We start from the raw sequence: 16,460 nt of genomic DNA, 5'->3' as shown, positions 1-16,460 counted from the left end.
GATTAGGCCAAAATTAATAGTGCCAATCGAAATAATACCCCCAAAACTCAACAAACGGGTGCAGTTACCTATTGTGAGCGAAAAGCAGGCTTAAAATACGTAAAATTAACATCTTTTACAATAAACTGTTTTTCGATTTGGTTAGCAAGCCTATATCTAAATATCGTCACTATAAACCACTGATAATATTTTATTTTAATAAAAGCAAACAAGTCTTGCGACAAAAGTAAGAATTTTCTTTTAGTTATAAAGTCTCCTTTAAAATGGCTTGAACAGTCAAAGGTTTGCTTGACCAGTGGGAAATTCTGAAAAAAATTGAAATGGAAGTCGCTTGACACAAACTATCCCGAGAAGCGTACTTACAAAGTTTAAGGGCGCTGATGACCTCGATGTTGAGCGCCCATAAACCCCAACACACACACACACACACACACAAAGTTGATACAACCATTTTTACGTGATGAATCTAGGAATATACTAATACCCCTAAGTATCACTCATTTAGGAATCGCGAAGACCAGATTATATTAATTACAACGCGCACAGAGGTGTTTACGTAATCATTCTTCTCGTGCTCCATACGCGAATGGCTAAATGGTTCAAATGGCTCTGAGCACTATGGGACTTAACAGCTGCGGTCATCAGTCCCCTAGAACTTAGAACTACTTAAACCTAACTAACCTAAGGACATCACACACATCCATGCCCGAGGCAGGATTCGAACCTGCGACCGTAGCAGTCGCGCGGTTCCGGACTGCGCGCCTAGAACCGCGAGACCACCGCGGCCGGCATACGCGAATGGTACGAGAAGAAGCCTAAGAACTTGTACAATGGGAAGTACCCTCTTCCATGCTCATCACTGTGGTCCGAAGAACGTGGATGTATATGCAGATGTAGGTGACGTCAAACAGTATCGGGGTGTGATGTCTTGGCAAGTAATTGGAAGACGTAAAGGAAAATTACGTACAGACAGTGGCTGATGACAGAAAAACCACAGTAGTATCCAGTGTAAGAGGCCGACGGCTGCAGACGTAACTAGGACTAGGTGATCGGAACACTTTATTTCAACTAGAACAACAAAATGATACAATAGGTACTAATCATCCATATGGGATTTATGTCCGAACTTCCGATCTGAATATGCAGATAAATGGAAAGTGCTAGTACACTCGGAAAAATACATGACGTAGCTTAGTCCCAAGCATCTGACACGCCGCACTGAGAAGCATTATCTTTATGGAAAGGTAGGCAGATAAAGATTAAGGTCCCGTCGATGATGTAGTCATTACAGACGAAGCACAATCTCAAGCCAGGAAAGGATGATGAAGGAAGCTGTCAGTGACCTTTCCAATGGAGCAGTCCAGGTATTTGAGGAAACTTCGACCTGGGTTTCCAGACGGGGACATAAACACCGCTCCTCCAGAAAACGAGACCAGTGAACTTAACTACAGAGCTATCTCACTCGGTTACTAAGTTATTAAAATAACAATCAAAGAAGAATTGAAGATGATATCTACCAATTAACTATTGAATGAAACTAACCTTTGTATATAGAATGTTCAATGGCTGCTGCAAGAAAATGCATTGTGATAGAAAATCCTGCAGTTAAGAAATTCGATGATCAAATGAAGCATATTCCGAAAGAAAAGAAGAAAGCACACTCAGTGATGTTTTGTAGAAAAATATTAAGTTACAGACATATCAAGTCAGTTAACGCTCTTAGCTGTAAACCTATAGGAACCAGAAGACTTTTCTTTTTGAGTCACGTCCATCAGATATGTGACTTATTAGTTGCGGGCCGCTACGAATTCCTCTCCTGTGCCAACCTCAGAGTAGCTATTTTCGAATTTTATCTTCCTCTACTGGATTTTACCCTCCACATCTCTCCCTAGTACCATCGAAGTTATTCCCTGATGTCTTAGCAGATGTCCTATCATCCTGTCCCTTCTTGTTGTTAGTGTTTCCTGTAGATTCCTTTCCTCTCCAATTCTGCGGAGAACCTTCCAGTTCCTTATCTTATTAGTACACATAATATTCAATGTTCTTCTGTAGTATCACATCTCGAATATCACGATTCTCTTCTGCTCTGGTTTTACCACAGTCCTTGTTTCGCTACCATACAATATTGTGCTCCAAACGTATATTCTCAGGCATTATGTCGTTGCTCCCTCCGTCATGTGTTATTTTGCTCCCTAGGTAGCAGAATTCCTTAACTTCGTCTACTTCGTGATACACAGTTCTGTTGTTAAGTTTCTCGCTGTTCTCATTTCTGCTACTTCTGATTACTTTCGTCTTTCTTCGATTTACTCTCAAAACGTATTCTGTACTTATTAGACTGTTTATTCCATTCAACAGATAATTCTTCTTCACTTTCACTTATGATGGCAATGTCACCAGTGAATCTCTTTCTCAAAATTTCGAACATATTGCACCATTTTCCATTGTCGAACACTTTTTGCAGCTCGACAAATCCTATGAACACGTCGATTTTGCTTCGGTCTTGTTCCCATTACCAAACGCCACGCCAGGACTGCTGCGATGTCTGGCTTTACCTTTCCTGATGTGAAACTGATCGTCACCTAACAGATTGTTTTCTTTTCCATTCACTGTACATTATTCTAGTCAGCAACTTGGATTCATGAGCAGTTAAGCCGATTGTACGATAATTCTCACATTTGTCAGCTCTTACAATCTTCGCAATAGTGTGGATGATGTTTTTTCGAAAGTCTGAAGGTATGTTACCAGTCTAAATGTTCAAATGTGTGTGAATTCCTAAGGGACCAAACTGCTGAGGTCGTCGGTCCCTAGACTTACCCACTACTTAAACTAACATGCTAAGAACACACACACACACACCCATGTCCGAGGGAAGACTCGAATGTCCGGCCGTAGGGGCCGCGCAATTCGTGGCATGGCGCCTCAAACCATGCGGTCACTCCATCAGACATATAGCCAGTCTCATACATTCTACTCACCAATCTGAATAGTCATTTTGTTGCCACTTCCTCCAATGATTTTTGGAATTCCGACGCAATAGTATCTCTCCCTTATTTCTTATTTGATATGAAGTCAAAGAAAGCTCTTTTAAATACTAATAATGGACCCCTCATCTCTTCTGCGTCGATTCTTGTTTCTTCTTCCATCACGTCATCACAAAAGTACTTCCGCTCATAGAGGACTTCAATGTAATCTTTCCTCCTATACGCTCTCTTCTCGGCATTTAACAGTGAAATTACTATTGCACTCTTAATGTTATCACTCTTGTTTAAATTCACCAATGGTAGATTTGACTTTTCTATGTGCAGATTCAGTCCTTCCGCCAATCGTTACTTTTCTGATTTCTTCATGTTTTTCATGCAGTCGTTTTCTGTTTATTTCATTCCAAATTGCTATGTATTTCTGCATTCCGGAACTTCCCTGAACATTTTTGTGCTTCATTCTTTCATCGATCAACCGAAGTATTTCTTCTGTTACCCGTCGTTTATACGTAGTTACATACTTTGTGTCTATGTTTTTCTTTCCAGCTTCCGTAATTTCCCTTTTTAAAGATTTCAGTTCCTCTTCAGCTGAACTACATATTTCGCAGTATCTATAGCCTTAGAGAACTTCAAGCGTATTTCATTCCTTAGTATTTCCGTAATCCACTTTTTTGCGCACAAAATTTTTCTGGCTAGTCTCTTAAACTTCAGCCGACTATTCATTATTACTAAATTGTGATCTGAATCTATATATGGTCCTGTCTGCGCCTTACAATCCAATAACTGGCTTCGGAATCTCTGTCTGATCATGATTTAATCTAACTGGAATCTTCCGACGTTTTCCACGTATCTATGTTGATCCACTGTGGACGCGGGACAGCGGCTGATGAAATATTTAACAAGTAAAATTGGCAAGCTGCCGTGCGATTTGAGAAGTTCTTTTATTTTATTTCCACAACCTTTTTCGGCCAATGTGCCAACTTCAAGCCCCATATGTACCCCATGTATAGACATTCAAACGTGTTGATATTGGCACACTGGAGCCGTCAGTATCTCGATGTCGTGAATTCGTATTTCAAGTGCTTTCTTCGAAGTCTTGACAACAACTCTTGTCAAGTCTTTAAAGGAAGCACTTGAAATAGGAATTCACGAACACCAGGTACTGCTGGATCTATTATGCCAATATTGACACGTTTGAATGCCTATACATGAGGTGCATATGTGGTCTAAAGATGTCATATTGAATTGCCGAAACGTGTTGTGGAAATAAAATAAAAGAACTTCTCAAATGGTACAAATGTTTGGAGAGTTTTCCTCGTTAAATAAAAAATTTTCAAAGTATACCTCCTCCTATTCTCATTCTAGAACACAGTATTCGCTATGACTAGCTGAAATTTCTTGCAGAACTCAATAACTCTTTCTCCTTTCTTATTCCTACTACCAATCCCGTATCCTCATGTAAAACTTTCTTCTGCTCTTTCCCTTTCAACCGCATTCCAAACCCCAAGACTATTAGACGAGCTGAAACCTCATGGTTTGAGTAGGCGTGAGATGTTATTTCAGTGCTAACAAAATCGAATGAAATTTACGAAGAACTTGACACATCAGCCCATTTATGAGTATGAGGTAGCACCCTCAAGATAGATACAACTAATGACTTCTCACGTTTCTTCAAGAAAGGTGGTAGCACGCACGTAGAGGAACATACATACTTTCGGACACATCTTTTCTATCTCTGCTACGTAAATATTTAATCTTTTTGTTTTGCAGATACTGAAGGACAATCCAAAGAATTTTCTTATACCACGAACGCAATGGCTATTCTATCTCTGCTATTATTGAGTCAAGATTGCCAATTTTGGCGGGGGATCAATTCCACTGGACCAGATCATTCAGAAACTAAACAATCAGATTTCATCTTTGCACGGTCAGTTCAAACACCTTATAATAGTAACAGATTCGTGCCTTTCTTGGGTGCTGCATGTTCCACATCTAACGTAAAAGCATAATCTTAGTGTGATGCAGAACATTCTTGGTAATATTGTTGACAGTTTCTACAAAAATTCTGTTGGGATGTATGTCATGCAGCCGTTGTATGCTCTCCTAAGGCAAGCTGGCCCACAACTGTTGTGACTGGACCTTGATACCATGGATACTGACACTAAGACAGAGATGGCGTCCGAACTTGTCCCTCGCAAGTTCTACAGGGAATATTGCTGGTCACGGGAATAACTCAACATCAGGCAGGCAGGTAACAGAGACAGATGTAATATGATGATAAGCAATGTATTGTTGAAAAATGGAACAACAACACTGTCACATGAGAAGTAACACAGGGGGACTTGGGCTGTCCGTCACCTATCGTTATGGAGTCAGCGACCCCAAAATCACCGCCAACCGTGACCTGAAGCCATTCCCGATGGCTCCCGAAACCATCACGCCAGGAGTAACACCACTTGCCATTCCAAAACATGGGAAGAATGGTGCGTCTCCACGGCTCGTCGCCATACTCGCCTACGATGGTTCTTTGGAGTAGCGCAGAGCCGCGATTCGTCATTGAATACAATGTGACGTCATTCATCAATTTCCATGCTTTCCGGTTGCTGCACCTCTGCAGTCTACGTGTGGGACAGAAATTCTATGGCTGCTGGTAAACCTTTCGGGATGTGAGGTCGTGGTCCAAGAAACACTTCTGTTCCTGACGTTTCGTCCAGAACTGCGCTGGACGTCTTCAGAGTCTTGCGACTCAGCGGAGGAGCGCCTCTGAAGATGTCCAGCGCAGTTCTGGACGAAACGTCAGGAACAGAAGAGATTCTTGGACCACGACTTCACATGCCGAAAGGTTTACCAGCAGCTATGTCATCCGGTCGTGAAAGTCTTTATTCTATAAGCAGTTCTATGGTCTCGTTGCTGCTATTCTCCGACCAGTGATATAGGATGACACAAAGTGTTGCAGGAAGTCCAGTACCTGTTCTTGGATGGCAAGGGCAGATGTGAAGGAGTTACGGTGTGCTTCGTGCACAACATGGTGATCCTCTCTTGAGGTGATCACCCGTGGTAGACGGTAACCTTGAAAACGTGTATGCCTCCCTTCACATTACCATGCTGTGCAACATCAGGCCAGTGTCATATCTGAATGCCTCACAAATCTGGATACTGCACGATTTGACTAGCTTGGCAGATGGAGACCTGCCATGACCCCTTCCCCCGTCTCTTAATCTGCCAGGTGACAATAACAGACACTAATATGGGGCATCTCCGTATCCTCCACAGTTACCACTGGACAACTGAAACTGTTGACGCCGTTTCTATGTGATACTATGCCTGGTAACAATACTAAACGAGAACAACACTAATGTACTTTGGCGACCGTTCTACCTGTCACGTAGACCTCTACTCTAATCATTTACAAGTCCCCTGAAGATGCATACTTGAACGAAGTTACACTGACATCCAACCATGTCTTATGAGTGCTTTTCAAGGAAGTATAAAGCTGTGAGACCGGGCATGAGTCGTGCTTCGGTAGCTCAGATGGTAGAGCACTTGCCCGCGAAAGGCAAAGGTCCCGAGTTCGAGTCTCGGTCGGGCGCACAGTTTTAATTTGCCAGGAAGTTTCATATCAGCGCACACTCCGCTGCCGAGTGAAAATCTCATTCTGGAAACATCCCCCAGGCTGTGGCTAAGCCATGTCTCCGCAATATCCTTTCTTTCAGGAGTGCTAGTTCTGCAAGGTTCGCAGGAGAGCTTCTGTAAAGTTTGAAAGGTAGGAGACGATATACTGGCAGAAGTAAAGCTGTGAGAGCGGGCGTGAGTCGTGCTTCGGTAGCTCAGATGTAGAGCACTTGCCCGTGAAAGGCAAAGGTCTCGAGTTCGAGTCTCGGTCGGGCACACAGTTTTAATCTGCCAGGAAGTTTCAAGTATATAGTTATTCAACTTACTTATTACCTGTAGCTGATAGATCTTCTCACTGGGAGAGGTGGCAAACCTATTCGAAACTAATTATTTTGTATGATTCACAGTATAACTTTTTCCGCTAATATGCACACCAAAATTTTACAAATGTTCCATAATTATACTTTTTGAGGTCTTTAGAGATGGAGCACGTTCTTGGATTAGGGAATGGTGGATAAGGATACCGGCCGTGCTCTTTCAAAGGAATCATCCAGGTATTCTCTTAAGGTATTTAGGGAAATCACATTAAACCTAAATGTAGATGATTGAGTGAAAATTTGAGCTACAGTCCTCCTGAATTTGATTTAGTAAGTAAAAATAAAAACAGAAATAAAAAGGAAACGGACAGGACGAACTGTGCTTTTCCGATGGGGAAAGTCTGATGTAGATAAGTTGAAATGTTGGATACCAGTGTTCTGATTTCCATTCTTACTTCTTTTTTATAACCTTATATATTTAGAAACAGAACTCTGAATATTAAGTGAAAACTGAATTCTGATCTCGTATCAAAAATAAGTTACTCTTTAGAACTTGTAACTTCGTTTGTAGGCTGTAGTAATTTATATACACGGCGTAGTTCCGTTATACTGGTGCAACCCACACTGAAACACCAGGTGCTATTTTCTTAGAGCATCTCTTATAAATTGCAGAGTTAACCGGAATGCGATCACTCGATTAAATCGTAATTCGCATTTAACGCACTAAAAGTACTAATTTATTTTTCATACCAGCTTTCGAACACAGTAGCAATAAACAGGTACTCGAAAATGTGGGGTTGTGTTCCGCAGGTAGCATTGTAACTACACGCTATTATTGCATGTGAGATCGTTATCGGCTGGAATATTTAGCGGCGGGCTCTTGTGGGCTCCAGGTGTACCGAGCCACAGGTGCTGGAGGCGGCTGGAGCCAGACGTGTACACCTGGTGTCGGCCCGCTGCCCGTGGCGTCGCGGCGGTGGTCCGCGTGTTCCCCTAAGCGTTTACAACTCTGCCCGTCCCGGGAACAGAGCGTTCACTGTCCGATTGTGTTGTTAGCGTGGCCACTGCTCGTCGGCGAGTATTCAGCTGCGGCGGTAGCGTGCAGCCGCCAGTATTAGCATACGCCTAGTCTCCGTCCGTCCGGGCGCCACCCACCCACCTAGCAGGCTGCTACTGTGCAGACGATGCAACACCTGCAGAGCTACGCAACCTGCCGCTCTCGCCCGGGGAGGTGCAGCCCAGACGTCGACAACATTCGATAACGACTGCAAAGGCAGGAACACTGGACAGCGCCGCAATATAAACAGTGCTTTTTTCCCGTCATCAGCCTTCTCACCGGTTAGATGCGGTCTGCCACGAATTCTACAGCACTCACCACAAACCACCTAACTGTTTGTGGCAGATGATACTCCTGCTGCCAATAACTGATTCCCCCCTCCCTGTTCCACTTGCGAATAACTGTTGGGAAAAAACGCCTGTCGATAAGCCTCTGTATCAGCTCTAATCTATCTTTCCTCGCCGTAGTTTTTTCGTGAAATGTATGTCGGAGAAAGCAATATGTTGTCCGAACCTTCCCAGAGAATATTCTCTCGAAATTTCAGTAAAAACCTCACCGTGATCCACAGCGCTTCACCGGAGTTAACTAAGTATTTCTGCAATGGTCTCGTGCCGACTAAACGAACCCGTTGACAGAACGTACCGCTCTTCGTTGGATCTACTCTCTTTTTCTTCTATCAATCCTAGCTGATAAGGGTTCCAGATTGGTGAATAATACTCAAGAAGGGTTCGAACAAGTGCCTTGTAAGCCACTTCCCCCGGGATGCGTTAGATTCCGTTACGATTCTTGTTATGACAGTCTGCTATCTGATTTTCCTACTATTTGTTTTACGAATATGGGGTCATTCCACTTAAAAAGTCTCTCTGGATTGATATTCCTAGATATTTTAAGGTAGATACTGCTTCCAGCAGTTTGCCATCAATAGTATACTGTTCAACCTGTAGATCGAAGTAGCAAAGAAGGAAATAAAAGAAAGATTCAGGAGTCGAATTAAAATTCAAGCTGAAAGGATATCAATGATTCGATTCGTTGATGACTTTGCTGTCCTGGGGGAAATGAAGAAGAATTACATAATCTGCTGAATGGAAGAAAAGGTCTAATGAGTACAAAATATGGAGTGAGAGTAAATCGAAAAAAAGCGAAAGTAGTAACAAAGAAATGAGAACAGCGATAAACTTAAGATCAGGATTGATGGTCACAAAGTAATGAAGTTAAGGAATTCCGTTACCTAGACCTGTGACGGGCAGAGCAAGGAGGACATCAAAAGCAGACTAGCACTGGCAAGAAGAGCATTCGTGGCCAAGAGAAGCCTACTAGTATCTAACAGAGGCCTTAATATGAGGAAGAAATATCTGAGAATTTAAGTTTAGAGCACAGCATTGTGTGGCAATGAAACGTGGACTATGGGAAAACCGGAACAGAAGAGAATCCAAGAATTTGGTTGTGGTGCTACGAAGGAAGGTTAAAAATAGGTGGACTGATGAGGTAAGGAATGAGGAAGTTCTGCGCAGAATCGGAGAGGAAAGGAATATGTGGAAAAAACTGACAAGGAGAAGGAACAGGATGATAGAGCAACTATTAAGACATGAGGGAATGACTTCCATGGTACTAGAGGGAGCTGTAGAGGGCAAAAACCGTAGAGGAAGACAGTGATTGGTATACATCCAGCAAATAACTGAGGACGTAAGTTACAAGTGCTACTCTGAGATGAAGAGATTGGCACAGCGGAGGAATTCGGGGCAGGCCGCATTGAACCAGTCAGTACACTGATGACTGAGAAAGAAAAACAGGTGTAGTTGTACTGGAGGGATTTGTTTTCCTATGTATGCGCAGTATGTTACGTCCATTTCAGTTCAGTTCAACTGCCATAGCCTGCATCATTCATCAGTTCCTGCTGGTCATTCTGCAAATCGATACTGACTTCTGGCGTTGCTATTTTCTTACAGACAACGGCATCATCTGTGAAGAGTCTTTCTGACGCTTTCTTCTAGACCATTTATGTACAGGATAGGGGCATGTGCTACACATCGCTAAACGGATTCATCGTCGTCTTGTTTTACCACTACCGCGAGCAGTACCGTAACACATCGGATAATGCAAGAATCAAAACAGAATACGGTAACGAGGCGATGTGCAGCTCTGCCCCATCCGGCGAGGCTAGGATCGACAAGCCTAACCGCCGTACGCACAGCGAGATACGTCATATGTTCATCTTTGGTTATCCACTTTTGGGATATTTCCCGACATTTGCGGCCCGTTTGTCTTATATTAAATTCCTTGTCTCAGTGCCGTCTATATGGCTTCGGGGTTTTTTAAACGTTAATAATATTGTAAACAGTCACGGTCATAACAGACTTCTATTTGGTACTCCGTAAATTACCTTTGTCGATTTTGTTCATTTAAGAGCGACGTGTTGAGTTCTATCTGCAGGGAAGTCTTGAATCCAGTCGCAAATCTGGTCTGATACTCGGTACTCATGTAATTTTTTTTTTTCACTGAACTGCAGTTCAGTACGGTGTCAAATGCCTTCCAGAAGTCAAGGAGCACGACATCTACTTGAGTGCTGTTGTCTAAGGCGATGTGGATCTCATGGAGGAACAGAGCGAGCGAGTTTCGCAAGATTTCTGTTTTCGGAATCTGTGATAATTTTTATAGAGGAGATTTACATTCTGCAAAATGTCATAATTCTTGAGCCTGAAAAAACCTTTTATAGCCGAGATTACGTTTATTAATATTTACAATTGGAACCGATTTCGACAGTTGCACTGTCACGTTCTCATATTCAAAAAATCTATGTTTATAAACTGTATTCTATAATTAGTTTCTCGTTCATACAATATTTGCCTGGAATATATAGCAAATTACACTTAGGTATGTCAAAAGTAAAACAATACAGAGATAAAAAGTACCCAAGCAAATGGGTATGTTCACACTCTTAGCACTCCACTTAGACTTGTTAGTTCTTGCAATGCTCGATATGTAGTAAAAATGTACAATTCTCTGTCGAGCTCCATGAATGTGAAAACGCCCATTTTCATAAGGTGCTTTTTATCTGTGCATGGTTTCAATTTCAACAAATCTCTGTATAATGTGCTCTATGTTCTATGAAGTTCTATTATGGTGACACAGTATGACTTATAATCTCATAATGCAATACGATGTATAACCAAAAAGTTTTTGAAGATCAAAGTCGAAACCGGTCGTCAATAATGAACACTAATTAACGCTATCTTGGCTATAAGAAGTTTTTTCAAATCAAATAGAGATAGCTCGTTCCATTTTCTCAACATGAGAAACTCGAATCAATTTGTTCAGCATAAAACATCTACCATGATTCTACAAAGAAGGACGCCAACCATATAGGATTAGAATTACGTACATCCGCCCTACGATCCCTCTTGGAAACGAGAAGGAACTGCGCTTTTTTTTCCGGTCGCTAAGTATGCTAGGTGCTAGCCTCATCATCTCAGACTGGCTCTTTCCCAGTTATTTGTTCGATATATTCCCGTTTCTGCCTTTCCTTACAGTTTTTATCCTCTACGGTTCCCTCCTGTACCATCACGGAAATTATTCCCTGCCGTTTTAACCCTATCGTCCTGTCCCCCCTTCATGTCAGTGCATTTCATTTGTTTCTTTCATTGACGATTCTGTGGTGAACGTCCTCATTTCTTATCATTATCATTTCCACCAGTTTTCAGCATCCTTCTGTAGGACGATATCTCAAACATTTTGTGAGTCTGCTATTTTCCGGTTTTCCCAAAGCCCATAATTCACTTCCAAGCAACGATGTTCTCCAAACGTATATTCTCAGAAACTTTTTGCCCAGATTCAAGCCGAGGTTTAATGCTAGGAGACTTCTTTTGCCCAGAAGTGTCGTCCTTGTCTGTGCCAGTCTCCTTGTTATGTCCCCCTTACTTCATCCGTTGTGTGTTAGTTTGCTTGGTTCAAATGGCTCTGAGCACTATGGGACTTAACTTCTGAGGTCATCAGTCCCCTAGAACTTAGAACTACTTAAACCTAACTAACCTAAGGACATCACACACATCCATGTCCGAGGCAGGATTCGAACCTGCGACCGTAGCGGTCGCGCGGTACCAGACTGTAGCGTCTAGAACCGCTCGGCCACTCCAGCCAGTGTTATTTTGCTTCCAAGGCAGGAAACTTCCCTTATTTCACCTACTTCAGGATCCCAAATTTTGACGTTAAGATGATTACCGATCTCATTTCCGTTACTTTTCGTTACTGTTCTCTTTCTTCAGTTTACTTCAATCCGTAGCACGTACTCGTAAGACTGTTCATGTCATCCAACTGGTCCTGCATTTCTTCATCACTTTCGCTGAGAATAGGCATGCCACCCCTGAATCTTATCCTTAGATAGCCTTTCAGCCTGGTGGAAAGACTACCATACTGTCTTTCCCTTTTTTAGTTCCAAACTTCTCATCTCAGAGTAGCACGTGCATCCTCAGTTATTTGCTAGATATAATCCAATCTCTGTTTTCCTCTACAGTTTTTGCCTTCTACATCTCCCTCTATAACCAAAGAAGTTATTTTCTGGTGCCTTAACAAATACCCTGCCCTCCAGTCCCTTCTGCTTGTCAGTGTTTTCCGTATGTTCCTTTACTTAGCGATTCTCTAGACAATAGCATCACATCACAAATTTCACGATTCTCTTCTGTTCCCGTTTTCCCACAGTCCATGTTTCACTAACATGCAAAGCTGTGCCCTTAAGTACATTTTCACAAATTACTTCCTCAAATTAATAGCTAAGGTTAATACGAATAGACTTCTCTTACCAGGGAGCGCCCTTTTTGTCAGTGCTAGTCTACTTTTTCTATCCTTCTTGTTCTTTCCGTCATTGATTATTTTGCTGCCTAGATAGCAGAATTCCTTCACTTCTTCTACTTCGTGATCACGAGCCCTGATGTTCTCATTTCTGCTACTTCTCATTACCTTTGTCTTTCTCTGATTTACTCGCAGCACATATTCTGTACTCACTAGACTGCTCATTCTATTCAGCAGATCCTGTAATTCTTCTTCAGTTTTACCGAGGATAGCAATGTATCAGCGAATGTTATCGTTGATATCCTTTCACCTTGAATTTTAATTCCACTCTGGAACCTTTCTTTTATTTCCTTTATTGCTTCCTCTATGTATAGATTGAACAATGGGGTCGAAAGACTATACCCCTGCCTTACAAACTTTTTAATCCGAGCACTTCGATCGTGGTCTTTCACTCTTATTGCTACCTGTTGACTCTTGTACATACTGTATATTATCCTTCTTTCCTATAGCTTTCACCTATTTTTCTCAAAATTTCGAACCTCTTGCACCATTTGGCATTGTCGAGCATTAATTCCAAGTCAACAAATCCTATGAAATTTTCTTTTTTTCCTTTAGTCTTGCTTCCATTATCAACCGCAATATCAGAGCTGCCTCTCCGATGTCTACCTTTCCTAACTGCAAACTGATCGCCATCTACGTAAACCTTAGTTATTTTCTTTTCCATTCTTCTGTATATTATTCTTGTCAGCAACTTGGCTGCACTAGCTGTTATGCTGATTGCGCGATAATTCTCGCCGTTATCGGCTCTTGAAATCTATGGATTTGTGTGGATGATGTTTTTCCGAATATCAGATTGTATATCGCCAAACTCATATATTCCACACAGCAACACGAGTAGTCATTTAATTGCCACTTTCCCAAAACTGTGATGGAATTCTATATATCCCTCCTGCCTTATTTGATCATGAGTCTTCCAAAGCTCTTTTAAATTCTGATTCTAATATTGGATCCCCTATATCTTCTATATCGATTCACGTTACTTCTTCTATCACGCCATCAGACAAATCTTCTACCTCTATCCGCTCTCTCCTCTGTATTTAACAGGGGAGTTCCCATTGCACTTTTAACGTTACCACCATTGCTTTCAATTTCACCAAAGGTTGTTTTGACTTTTCTGAGGCAGTTATAACTACAATAATTTCTTTTTTGATTTCTTCACGTTTTTTATGCAGTTATTTCGCTTTTGCTTCTTGCTGTTTATTTAATTCTTATGTGACTTGTATCTGTGTATTCTGAATTTTCCCGAATATTTTTCTACTAACTTCTTTCATCAAAAACTGAAGTATTTTTTCGGTTACCCATTGTTTCTTGCCAATTACCTTCTTTGTACGGATGTTTTTCTTTCCAACTTCTGTGATTGACCTTTTTACAGACGTCCATTCCTCTTGAAGTGAACTGCCTGCTGTGTTATTCCTTATCGCAGCATCTACAGCCTCAGCGAACTTCAAGCGTATCTCATTCCTTCCGTGCCCCACTTCTTTGTGCGTCGATTCTTAAAATTCAGCATACTCTTCATCACTACTAAATAGTGATCGGAGTTTGTCTGCTGCTGAGTACGCCTTAGAGTGCAGTATCTGATTTCGGTCTCTCTGTCTGACCATGATGTAATCTAACGGATATCTTACCGTACCTTCCGGCGTTTTCCAAATATACCTCGTGCTCTTGTTATTCTTGAACAGAGTGTTTGCTACATAGCTGAAATTTATCGAAGAAATCAATTACTTTCCTCCTCTTTCATTCAAAGTACCAATCCCATATTCTTTCGTAACACTGTGTTTTACTCCTTCTCCTACAATCGCTTTCCAGTCCTCCTATGGCTATTAACTTTTCATTTCCTTTTATATACTGAATTACCCATTCAATTTCCTGACATACATTCTCCATCTCTTCAATCTCGGCTTGCAACGTCGCCACGTATACCTGACCTGTCATTGTCAGTGTTGGTTTGTTACCGAGTCCGATGGGAATAACCGTATCACTGAACCGTTCACAGCAACTCACTCTCTACTCAACCTTCCTATTCATAACGAATCCTACTCTTGTTCTACCATTCTCTGCTGCTGTTGGTATTATTCTATACTCATCTGACCAGAAATCCTTGCCATCTATCTACTTCATTTCATTGATCCCGTATATAGATTGAGCCTTAGCATTCCTCTTTTCAGATTTTCTAACTTCCCTACCACGTTCGAAGTCCTTAGATTCCACGCTTTGACTCGCAGGACGTTATCCTTTCCTTAGTTATTCAATCTTTTTCCCATAATCACGTGGCAATACCCTCCCAGAGATTCGAATGGGGGACTATTCCGGAATCTTTTGCCAATGGAGAGATCATCATGACAATTTTTTCAATTACAGGACAAATTTCTTGTAGATAACCGTTACGTGTCTTGTAATGCAGTGGTTTTCGTTGCCTTCTGGATCTTCATGCCGTTGCTCATTACTGATTCTTCCACCTTTAGGGGTAGTTTCCCACTCTAAGGGCAAGAGAATGCCCTGATGAACCCCTTTCTACTCCTCCGCGCTCTTTGACAACGCCGTTGGCTGAGTGAGGGTGAGTTCTTATGCCAGAAGGCTTCGGTCGTCATTGCTGATGATTTTTATTCAAAATTTAAGTGGTGGCGGGGTTCGAATCCGGATCAAAAGACGTTTTGATTACTGATCAAAGATACTACCACTTGACCTTGTCTTCCCCCGTTTTTTTAATCCGCGATGTCATTGGTATCCTCGGTGAAACTGAAGAAGAATTACGGGAGCTGGTGAATGGAATGAACAATCTAATGAGTACAGAATGTTCGCTGGGACAGTCGAAAGACAGTCGAAAGAAATGAGAAATAGCAGAAATGAGAACATCAGTATTGGTTATCACGAAGTAGAAGAAGTGAAGGAATTCTGCTACCTAGGCAGCAAAATAACCAATGACGGACGGAGCAAGCAGGACAAAAACAGGTCTTACCACTGGCGAAAATGGCATTCCATGTGAAGAGAAATCTATTAATATCGAACCTTAATCTGAGGAAGAAATTTCTTTAAATGTACGTTTGGAGCAGAGCTCTGTATGGTAGTGAATGATGGATAATAGGAAAAGTGAAACAGAAGAGAATCGTAGAATTTGATAAGTGCTGGTGCAGAAGAATGTTGAATACTAGGTAGACTGATAAGGTAAGGAATGATAAGGCTGTCCACAGAATCGGCGAAGACAATGGCCAGAAAAGGGACATGATAGGATATGTGTTAAGACATTAGGGAATAACTTCCATTTACTGGACGGAGCTAGAGAAGTAAAAACTCTAGAGGAAAACAGAGAGTAGAGTACATAAAAAAAACTGATTCATTGGATCATAGGTAATTCTTGATCGGATGGTCACGGGCATAGACTCTTCTGAAACTTCTATTTCTCTGAATCCACCCTGGATGAAACAGTATCAGTTCTAGCACCCCACATCCAGCGATACAGACTCAAACAGTCAAATTTATTTGTTTACTATGTTACAAAGCAATTACGTTGCTTAGAGAGCTTCAAATATTATAAGACAGTACAACTGTGGTAAACAACTTCTTAATGGGGTTTTGAGGAAAGTTAATTAAATGTGGCTTCATTTAGTGTTAAATTTTGCTGCGTATCGTTATTTTGACGCGACACGTTTATGGTCT

Source organism: Schistocerca piceifrons, chromosome 8, assembly GCF_021461385.2.
Source record: "Schistocerca piceifrons isolate TAMUIC-IGC-003096 chromosome 8, iqSchPice1.1, whole genome shotgun sequence".
Lineage (NCBI taxonomy): Eukaryota > Metazoa > Arthropoda > Insecta > Orthoptera > Acrididae > Schistocerca > Schistocerca piceifrons.
This window is presented reverse-complemented; position numbering follows the sequence as displayed.